Below are 11,654 nucleotides of genomic sequence, written 5' to 3'. Positions count from 1 at the left end.
AATACAAAGAACACCACAAAGATATTAGTCAAAAAGAGCAACCCCAAGCCACATAATCGTCAGATTCACCAGGGTTGAAATGAAGGAGAAAATACTAAGGGCAGCCAGAGAGAAAGGTCGGGTTACCCACAAAAGGAAGCCCATCAGACTCACAGCAGATCTCTCAGCAGAAACGCTACAAGCCAGAAGAGAGTGGGGGTCAAAATTCAACATCCTTAAAGAAAAGAACTTTCAACCCAGAATCTCCTATCCAGCCAAACTAAGCTTCATAAGTGAAGGAAAAACAAAATCCTTTGGGAACATGCAAGTACTCAGAGATTTTGTCACCACCAGGCCAGCTCTACGAGAGCTCCTGAAACAGGCTCTACACATATAAACGAACAACAAGTACCAGCTCAACTAAAGGGCAAAACACCCAGCTAGCATCAAAATGGCAGTATCAAACTCGCACATAACAATATTAACGCTAAATGTAAATGGACTAAATGCCCCAATCAAAAGACACAGACTGGCAAATTGGATAAAAAGACAAAATCCATTGGTGTGCTGTATCCAGGAAACCCATCTCACATGCAAGGATACACAAAGGCTCAAAATAAAGGGATGGAGGAAGATTTACCAAGCAAATGGAGAGCAAAAAAAAGCAGGAGTTGCAATTCTCATCTCTGATAAATTAGACTTTAAAGCATCAAAGATCATAAGAGACAAAGAGGGACATTACATAATGGTATAAGGATCAACGCAACAAGAAGAGCTAATGATCGTAAATATATACGCACACAATACAGGAGCACCCAGATACATAAGGCAAGTTCTTAATGACTTACAAAGAGACTTAGACTCCCAAACAATAATAGTGGGAGACTTTAACACCCCATTATCAATATTAGACAGATTAACCAGACAGAAAATTAACAAGGATATCCAGGACTTGAACTCAGACCTGGACCAAGCAAACCTAATAGACATTTACAGAACTCTCCACACCAAATACACAGAATATAAATACTTCTCTGCACCACATCACACCTACTCTAAAATTGACCACATAATTGGGAATAAATCATTCCTCAGCAAATGCAAAAGAACGGAAATCGTAACAAACAGTCTCTCAGACCACAGTGCAATCGAGTTAGAACTCAGAATTCAAAAACTAACCCAGAACCGCACAGCTTCATGGAAACTGAACAACTTGCTCTTGAATGTTGACAGGATAAACAATGAAATGAAGACAGAAATAAAGATGTTCTTCAAAACCAATGAGAATGAAGACACAACATACCAGAATCTCTGAGACACATTTAAAGCAGTCTCTAGAGGAAAATATATAGCAATAAGTGCCCACATGAGAAGCAAGGAGAGATCAAAAATTGACACCCTATTATCAAAATTGAAAGAGCTAGAGGAGCAAGATCAAAAAACCTCAAAGTCTAGCAGAAGACAGGAAATAGCTAAGATCAGAGCAGAACTGAGGAGATAGAGACACAAAAAGCCCTTCAAAAAATCAATAAATCCAGGAGCTGGTTTTTTGAAAAGATCAACAAAATAGACAGACCACTAGCCAGATTAATAAAAAAGAAAAGAGAGAATAAACAAATTGATGCAATAAAAAATGATAAAGGGGATATCACCACAGATTCCACAGAAATTCAAACCATCATCAGAGATTATTACAAACAACTCTATGCACATAAACTAATAAACCTGGAAGAAATGAATAAATTCCTGGACTCTTGCCTCCTCCCAAGCCTAAACCAGGAAGAAGTTTAAACCCTGAACAGGCCCATAACAAGGTCTGAAGTAGAGGCAGCAATTAAGAGCTTACCACCCAAAAAAAACCCAGGTCCAGACGGGTTCACAGCCGAATTCTACCAGACATACAAAGAGGAGCTGGTACCATTCCTTCTGAAACTATTCTGAACAATACAAAAAGAGGGAATTCTTCCCAAATCATTTTATGAGACCAACATCATCCTGATTCCAAAACCCGGCAGAGACTCAACAAGAAAAGAAAACTTCAGGCCAATATCCATGATGAACATAGATGCAAAAATCTTCAATAGAATACTGACAAGCCGATTGCAACAGCAGATCAAAAAGCTTATCCACTATGATCAAGTAGGCTTCATCCTGGGGATGCATGGCTGGTTCAACATACACGAGTCTATAAACGTAATTCACCACATAAACAGAACCAAAGACAAAAACCACATGATTATCTCAATTGATGCAGAGAAGGCCTTTGACAAAATTCAACAGCCCTTTATGCTAAAAACACTCAGTAAGCTAGGTATCAATGGAACGTATCTCAAAATAATAAAATCTATTTATGACAAACCCACAGCCAATATCATACTGAATGGGCAAAAACTGGAAGCATTCCCCTTGAAATGTGGCACCAGACAAGGATGCCCTCTCTCACCACTGCTATTCAATATAGTATTAGAAGTTCTAGCCAGAGCAATCAGGCAAGAAAAAGAAATAAAGGGCATTCAAATAGGAAAGAAGGAAGTCAGATTGTCTCTATTTGCAGATGACATGATTGTATATCTAGAAGACCCCATCGTCTCAGCCCCAAATCTCCTGAAACTGATAAGCAAGTTCAGCAAAGTCTCAGGATACAAAATCAATGTGCAAAAATCACATGCATTCCTATACACTAACAACAGACTTAAAGAGAGCCAAATCAAGAACAAACTTCCATTCACAATTGCCACAAAAAGAATAAAATACCTAGGAATACAACTAACAAGGTAAGTAAAGGACCTCTTCAAGGAGAACTACAAGACACTGCTCAACGAAATGAGAGGACACGAACAGATGGAGAAACATTCCATGTTCATGGTTAGGAAGAATCAATATTGTGAAAATGGCCATACTGCCCAAAGTAATTTATAGATTCAATGCTGTCCCCATCAAGCTACCAATGACCTTCTTTGCAGAACTGGAAAAAACCACCTTAAACTTCATATGGAACCAAAAGAGAGCCCGCATAGCCAAGTCAATTCTAATTAAAAAGAACAAAGCAGGAGGCATCACACTACCAGACTTCAAACTATACTACAGGGCTACAGTAATCAAAACAGCATGGTACTGGTACCAAAACAGAGATATAGACCAATGGAACAGAACAGAGGTCTCAGAGGCAACACAACATATCTACAACCATCTGATCTTTGACAAACCAGACAAAAACAAGCAATGGGGAAAGGATTCCCTGTTCAATAAATGGTGTTGGGAAAGCTGGCTTGCCACGTGCAGAAAGCAGAAACTGGACCCCTTCCTGACACCTTGCACTAAAATTAACTCCAGATGGATTAAAGACTTAAACATAAGACCTAACACCATAAAAACCCTAGAAGAAAATCTAGGCAAAACCACTCAGGACATAGGTGTAGGCAAGGACTTCATGACCAAAACACCAAAAGCATTGACAACAAAAGCCAAAATAGACAAATAGGACCTAATCAAACTTCACAGCTTCTGCACAGCAAAAGAAACAGTCATTAGAGTGAATCGGCAACCAACAGAATGGGAAAAAATTTTTGCAGTTTACCCATCTGACAAAAGGCTGATATCCAGAATTTACAAAGAACTAAAACAGATTTACAAGAAAAAAACTAACAAGCCCATTCAAAAGTGGGCAAAGTATATGAACAGACGCTTTACAAAAGAAGACATACATGAGGCCAACAAACATATGAAAAAATGCTCATCATCACTGGTCATCAGAGAAATGCAAATCAAAACAACATTGAGATACCATCTCACGCCAGTTAGAATGGCGATCATTAAAAAATCTGGAGACGACAGATGCTGGAGAGGATGTGGAGAAATAGGAACACTTTTGCACTGTTGGTGGGAGTGTAAATTAGTTCAACCATTGTGGAAGACAGTGTGGCGATTCCTCAAGGACCTAGAAATAGAAATTCCATTTGACCCAGCAATCCCATTACTGGGTATATATCCAAAGGAATACAAATCGTTCTACTATAAGGACACGTGCACACGAATGTTCATTGCAGCACTGTTTACAACAGCAAAGACCTGGAACCAACCCAAATGCCCATTGATGATAGACTGGATAGGGAAAATGTGGCACATATACACTATGGAATATTATGCAGCCATCAAAAACGATATGTTTGGGTCCTTTGTAGGGACATGGATGAACCTGGAAACCATCATTCTCAGCAAACTGACAGAAGAGCAGAAGATCAAACACCGCATGTTCTCACTCATAGGTGGGTGTTGAACAATGAGAACACATAGACACAGGGAGGGGAGCACTGGGGTCAGTTGGGGGGAAATAGGGGAGGGACAGTGGGGGGTGGGGATCTGGGGAGAGATAGCAAGGGGAGAAATGCCAGATGTAGGTGATGGGGAGGAAGGCAGCAAGTCAGTTGTGTACCTATGCAACAATTTTGCATGTTCTTCACATGTACCCCAAAACCTAAAATGCAATAAAATAAATAAATGGGAAAAAAAAAAGAAAGAAATATTCTCACCTAATGTGATTAAGTACATTTTCCTCAGACCTCTAGAATTTATACAAAAGAATTTTATATGTCCCAAACAAATTTTCAGAAAGTGACACACAAAGCTAACCTTTCCTTAGGAAGTAAACTTCATCATATAACATCTCTTTAATCCATGGTCAAAGGCAGATGTTTTTCACTTGTTTAAGTTAAATACTTCTTACTGTGGAACAATTGTGCCAAGAACTATATTCATCATTTTCAACACAGAAAAAAAACAACTGTTACATCAGAGCTCATAAAAATGGAAAATGAAGGAGTAGCTTTCTCACTTCTGACATGCATGAGACCTAGACAGATACAGCATTTAAATTCTGCTCGCTTAATAACAGAACTCTTTCCACCTAAGACCCTAAATCATGTCTCAGACATGGCAACGTTTATGAATCCTAATTGCCTGTTACTATTATATTAGTAAACTATTTTTTAGCTGACATGCCTTCTGGACCAAATTGTTCTCTGGAACAAACTGCTTGCAAGCCAGAGCCACAGTAAATATTTCCTATGAACTTGAAATTTTCAATGCGGCAAGCCACAACTGGTAATCATACACTTCACACTCATGGCTTTCTATAAATGTTTGAGTTTGAAATAATAAATGCTTTTAAAAATACCTCCACTTTGATAGGAAAACCCTGTTCACCTCACAGCTCATTCCCACTTTTTAGTAATTTTTCTCTCATCAAGTTGACTCAAATTGAAAACATATCACCAAGAACTGAGCCACATAACAGCCTAACATAGGTTCCAGAATTGAGGGCAAGGGCCAATGAATGGGACCTGAGAACTTGTGGAGAAAGGGATTTTCCTTATCAAAACATGATCGTGAGCTTGGGAATGTGCTCACAAAAATTATTTTGGCTGAGGCAATTCTGTGAAGTTCCAACCATCCCCTAAACCAAATCATGCTGAAAGATTGTAAGATTTCACACCTACAATTCAAGTCTCTCATTTCCTCCTAAATAAACTAAATTGAATTTCTGTAGCTATAGCTGTTAAAAGGTATTTTTTCCTTTTTAAGTGAATTCAATGTGCACAGATACTCCCAATTCATTAAACATGTCGCTTACAAAGCAGAGACATTCAGAACAGCAGTAACATGCTGGGCTTCATGAGCCTGGAGGCAGGCACTGTGTTCAGGATGGTAATCCCAGCACTTTGGGAGGCCGAGGCAGGTGGATCACAAGGTCAAGAGGCCGAGACTATCCTGGCCAATGTGTTGAAACCCCGTCTCTACTAAAAATATAAAAATTAGCTAGAGGTGGTGGGGCGTGCCTATAGTCCCAGCTACTCAGGACGCTGAGGCAGGAGAATCACTTGAACCGGGGAGGTGGAAGTTGTAGTAAGCCGAGATCATGCCACTGTACTCCAGCTTGGCAACAGAACCAGAGTACATCTTAAAAAAAAAAAAAGAAGAAGAAGTTTCACTGAAATAAAGACAACTCTATTAAGGAATTAGAACTGGAATAGATTCATATCTCAACACAGGTGAAGGCTGTAACATTGAGATGACCTTGGCTGTATCTACATGGTATTGTTGGCATGAGCCTCTATTCTCTGCCCTCAGTGAACTAATGATACATTATCTAGAAATGATACAGTATCAAGATGACACATTATGTAGAAAAATGCAAGACAGTCTAATAATACATTATCTAGAAAATGCAAGACAGTTCTTAGAATCCATGTAAAGTAATTGTCCTGCTTAGATGAAAGACATTCAGGGTTGAACCCAAAGCAGGTAAAGTATTAAACAAAGTAGAAAGCAGGTAAACATCATATTATTATGGAATACCAGATAGCCTCCCTTCATGTCAATTTCCATCCCTGTTCATGTGTGTGGCAAAGGTCTCTCATGATGAAGTTTTACAGATGCTGCATTCAACAATTACAGACTAACCACAAGTCTACAAATTTGCTGGGCTTTAAATACTTCTCTTCCCCTATATGATTTCACAGGATTTATGCCACAATGAGATTAACACTAGCAATAGATCTTCATACCAAAGGGAAAGAGTGCATGTAAGTTGGAATATGTGTTCAAAGAGATAAACACACCTGAATTATAACAGCCTTGAAGGCTCTGGCCTCAGGTGGTTCATGATGTTATATGAAAAGCCCACTTGGGAAGGTGTCAGAAAATCATGGCCCATTTATTCTGTTCCCCTGTCCTAGGGAAACATTTATGTTACCATGGTCATATCGAATTTTTTACTTTAAAGTTATTTTGCCCATTAGATTTTTTCCATTGTATGTTTATATATGATACATATCAAAATCTAGTCTCTTCTGACAAAATAATCACTTGATTGGAAACATTTAAAGCACATGCTTAAAAGACTCTGCTCCTGCACACTGCTCCTGGCCAAGTGCAGTGGCTCACGCCTGTAATCCCAGCACTTCGGAAGGCCAAGATGGGTGGATCACCTGAGATCAAGTGTTCGAGACCAGCCTGATCAACATGGATAAACCCTGTCTTTACTAAAAACACAAAATTATCCAGGCGTGGTGGCACATGCCTGTAATCTCAGCTACTAAGGAGGCTGAAGCAGGAGAATCGCTTGAACCTGGGAGGCAGAGGTTGCAGTGAGCTGAGATCACACCAGCAGCCTGGGAAACAAGAGAGAAACTCCATCTCAAAAAAAAAAAAAAAAGAACACACGGCTCCTAACTGGTTTCTTTCACACCTTCAACTTTATCCTAACACTGGTATTGAACAGATATTCTTCAATTCTCCCTTTGTTCCTTTATCTGTGTGCTAAAAAATCCACAGTGTTTTCCCACTGCCTATAGATTAAGGTCAATGTTCTTAATCAGCTATTCAAGGCTTTCATAATAGGCACAACCTCTTTTTTATATTCGTCTCCTACACAAAGCCCTAGCCTGAGCCAAATTAGATACTTGTTTTACTGTCTCTCAGACATGTAGTTTTGTGTCCCCACACATTTGCTCAGGTTGTGTTCCCCTCCTGTATGAGTCAGCCATGCTGCAGTCACGGCCCTGAAAATCTCAATGGAAACAACAACACATGTTTATTTCTTATTCAAGTTATGTGTATCTTTTTAGTGGGCTTGAGCCCTGTTCCAGGTTCCAACTCTGTGCTATGCACTGCTGTATTCTGAAACCCACATTCCAGAGCCTGCCGCTAGCTGGGACATACTATAGTCATGGAGAGGGCAGAAGCAAAACATGCAGGCACATTTAAAGCTTCCACTCTGATATGACATATATCAGGATTCACTCATATTTCATTGGTCAGATCAAGTCACATAGGCAAGCTCAACATGAATGAGCCAATTAAATACTCTTCTGCTATAACTAAGCATTACAAATTACATTGTAACTAGTAAGAGCATATAACCTTCTTATAGGAAAAGACAGAGATTAATCATTGCAAACAAAAATAAAACCTACCCCACCACCAGAATCATTTTCCCTACTCCTCTTAATACTCGGCCTTCTGTTCAAGCCTCGGTCCAAGTCCCATTGCTTATCCACCTATCTGCCCTACTAACCATTTGCTCTTCCTGGAGTACCACTCATCAGTATTACACATTTGGCACTTCCCTTATGCCACCATGCACAACAAGTTCGCCTGCCATCTACACATGTTGTATTCATTCCTCACTAGACTATAGCCTTCCTCAGGGTCAGATAAATCTTACAGCTGTTGATGACCTCACTGATTGTACAAGCTATGTTCCCTCCCGCTGAAGAAGATGGTGGTTACATTTTTCTGTTATGGGAAACACATTTCATCTTAAAAGAATAGACTGAGTGTAAAGGAGCATTATTACCAAATTTTAATGTATTCTCCCCTTGTTTACAGCATTACCAAAACCAATACATGGAGATACACCATGTTTACATGTGTATCTGGAGCCTAACCATTTATTAAATAAAACATGTGGCATGAAACTGAACCATGACTACACTGAAGGGGCCTGGGCACCTCCTAGACTTCACCAGAGCCCTGGACCTGCTGTGAAAACAGTAACCTCAATAAACAGAAATGGAATGATTTAGCCGAGCGCGGTGGCTCACGCCAGTAACCCCAGCACTTTGGGAGACTGAGGCTGGTAGATCACAAAGTTGGGAGTTCAAAACCAGCCTGGCCAACATAGTGAAACCCTGTCTCTACTAAAAATACAAAAATTAGCTGGATGTGGTGGCACACGTCTGTAGTCCCAGCTACTTGGGAGGCTGAGACAGGTGAATCGCTGGAACCTGGAAAGTGGAGATTGCAGTGAGCCGAGATCACAACACAGCACCCCAGCCTGGGTGACAGAGCAAGACTTTGTCTCAAAAAAAAAAAAAAGAAGAAGAATTGAATAACTTATGTTAATGAAAAGTAGCTGTGCTAAAAAAGGGAATTTTAAAAGATGTCTTGGTATTTTTAGATAGTTCTCTTTCAATTCTTGTAACATTAACAGTTTTAGAGCCAGATTCACAAGTCATACAATTCAACAGGATTTTCCCAAAAACGAATTCTTTGCAACAAACCAGCAGGAGGCATAGTCCCACCTTGACAGGGTGCTATTTCTACAAATTCTATTTTTAAAGTTTTATTGCCTTTCTCCCAGCTAATCAGTACCCGGTAATTATTCTTGAATGTTGTATATTCATTTCACTGTATTGCAAAGTAATGCCTTCCATATTTCCTTGTCAGCTGTATTATTTTTTAAAATTGCCACTCAAACACAACTCTGATGTCAGGAGGCGACTTCTGTCACGTGAGATACGGTATCTCCCTTCAACAGCCGATCAGAACCTCCCAGCACCTCCTCAAGCACACCTTCCTCAGGGTCGCATCCATTCTCACATTCCTGCGTGGTTCTTTTTCCTTATTTGAAGTTATGCTCATGACTCTGAGCAAGGGAGTCATTACCTCTTCTACCCACAAATAGAATCCATTAAGAGAAAATTCGTTCCAAACTCATCTTTGGGTAGTGAGGAAGACTGGGTAAACCCTCAAAGGTCTAGAGGTTGAATTTCATTTGGAAAAGTCCCCAGGGGTTCAGCTGCTTATCCAGTCCTTATCCGAACTATGAAAGTGGACTAGGGAACGTGCTGACAGGGAGGAATTAAAAGTTCCACCAGGCACCAGTGTAACCCAGTTGCATAGCGCATTGCTGCACACAGCTGCTGAGAAGGAGGGAGGAGAGTGGGAGAAGATGCTGAGGGAGAATGAGTTAAGAAACCTCATTCTTTTGCTTTCAGGAGGCTCGGAGAACAACTGTTCATGTTGTATGTCATACTGGGAAGTCCTATAATCCTTACTGAGGTTGCTCCTGACAAATAGAGAGTTCATTTGTAAATAAGGTTGAGATGCCTTTCCTAAAAATAATTTATTTTCTGACATGAAGGTCAAAAGCTTTGAAAGGTAGTGAGGCACCATTATTTCCTCAGGCTTTTATTTTTATTTTTTATTTTGTAGAGACAAGGTCTCATTATGTTGCCCACCTGGTCATGAACTCCGGGCCTCAAATGAACTTCCTACCTTGGCCTCGCAAAGCAGTGGGATTACAGACATGAGTCACTGTGCCTGAAAAGAATCCTTGGATTCTTAAAAGGTGATGTTTGGAAAGGAAGAAAATTATATTTGGAAAAAGAAATAGACATAGAGGGTTTTATTATGGAATTCTAGCCGGGCACGGTGGCTTGCGCCTGTAACCCCAGCAGTTTGGGAGGCTGAGATGGGAAGATCACTTGAGGCTAGGAGTTTGAGAACAGCCTGACCGACATGGCAAAACTTCATCTCCACTAAAGATATGAAATAATTAGCCAGGCATGGTGGTGCACATGTGTAATCCCAGCTACTCAGGAGGCTGAAGCATGAGAATCTCTTGAAACAGGGAGACAGAGTTTGCAATGAGCCAAGATCATGCTACTGTACCCCAGCCTGGGCAACAGAGCAAGACTCTGTCTCAAACAAAAAAGGAGACTCTGTCTCAAACAAAAAAATTCCAACGAGGCCTATCAGATCAGATACTCATGCTGTGAGGGTAATGAGACTAAAATAATTCATCAATTTAATCACTCACATCAAAGATTCCTTTGCTTTTTCTCAATCAATGTGACTGGCATTTTGATCTGAGCTTTAATAAAAATAAAATTACTCAGATCACTGTTTAGTTGAACTAGGTTAATACAGGGAGTTGAAGTATTAAGCCTTAGAATAGTACCTAGAAAGAGAAGCTTCCTTTAAGACATCTGCCAATCCACCTTTTCCTCCCCAGAGCCTCATTCAATTATTCAAGAGAAAAGACAGCTTTCCTATTTTTTAAGCACAGCCATAGGGAAAACAAAATGCTATCCTGTCTCATTGTTAATAACACTCATTAGTGCTGGAAAATTGTTTCTTATGTGTGACCCAAAGAAAAAAATTAACGAATTCTCTAGGCCATCCTTCATAGGGACTGACATCCTATCTCTGAGGTCTAATCCCTCTCACTGGCCTTTCTGGTCCAAAACGGGTGTATAAGGCGCTAAAGATAAGCTAAGGCCTTCCATATGTGTTCTGGAAATCATTCTCTCCTATAAGAAAAAACAAGGCTCTGTTTCAATGGGGACATATCTTTTCAAATCTCCCAAAACTTTGAATAACATTCCCTTAAGGCCAGACTTGGCCATTTTGTTGATGAATAGCACTAAGAAAAAAAAAAGACAGGAGTCTTGATTAAAAGAAAAGGAAACTTACATTTTTATATATGTGCTTTTCTAGGATTTACATACACTAAATACATCAGTATTACCCAGATCTCTTGAGAAAAAAAGGAAAACTCTCCAAAAGAGGAAAATTTTTGAACTTTCTTCGAATGTAAAGCACCAAGTCATATAATGCCTGCTCACATTATGTAATTGCCTACAGAAAGTTGACTAAATTAAAAAAAAAAAAACTTTTACAGTTCTAGGGTTTTATAAAGGTGTATTGAATAGGTGGGATCCCATTTTGCTGAAATAATACTTCAGAGCATTAGATCTCATTCTGATAGAAAACCAGTTATCTGGGGAAGAAAGGAAAAAAGAAAAGAAAGAATGAGAGTGAGAGAGAGAAAGAGAAGAGAAAAAGAAAGAGAAAGAGGGAAAGAGAAAGAAGGAAGAGGAAGGAAGGAA

The sequence above is a fragment of the Sapajus apella genome, unplaced genomic scaffold, assembly GCF_009761245.1.
Source record: "Sapajus apella isolate SASKATOON/1434 unplaced genomic scaffold, GSC_monkey_1.0 scaffold39, whole genome shotgun sequence".
Lineage (NCBI taxonomy): Eukaryota > Metazoa > Chordata > Mammalia > Primates > Cebidae > Sapajus > Sapajus apella.
This window is presented reverse-complemented; position numbering follows the sequence as displayed.